The sequence below is a fragment of the Trypanosoma equiperdum genome (assembly GCF_001457755.1).
Source record: "Trypanosoma equiperdum strain OVI genome assembly, contig: ctg_1162, whole genome shotgun sequence".
Lineage (NCBI taxonomy): Eukaryota > Euglenozoa > Kinetoplastea > Trypanosomatida > Trypanosomatidae > Trypanosoma > Trypanosoma equiperdum.
In genome coordinates this window covers 6,489-6,736 of record NW_027123130.1, presented here as the reverse complement: position 1 = coordinate 6,736, position 248 = coordinate 6,489, and positions in this window count along the sequence as shown.

Genomic DNA, 248 nt, shown 5'->3' with positions numbered 1-248 from the left:
TTTTCGTCTTATTTTGCTATTTCTACGAATGACGCAGCGACTTTATTTGACCTGTACACTGAACTTTGCCTCTCCCTTTTTTTTTCTTTTCTTCATATCCCTGTGTGAGTTTCTGAATGTCGACATTTTGGAGTTTGACACCGCAAAAACACAAATTTCTTTCCTTTGTCTCCATACTTTACCAAATTCCTCTCGTATTCACATTCAACCATTGAAATTGTTTTAAGTCCTTTTACTTTTGCCATCCT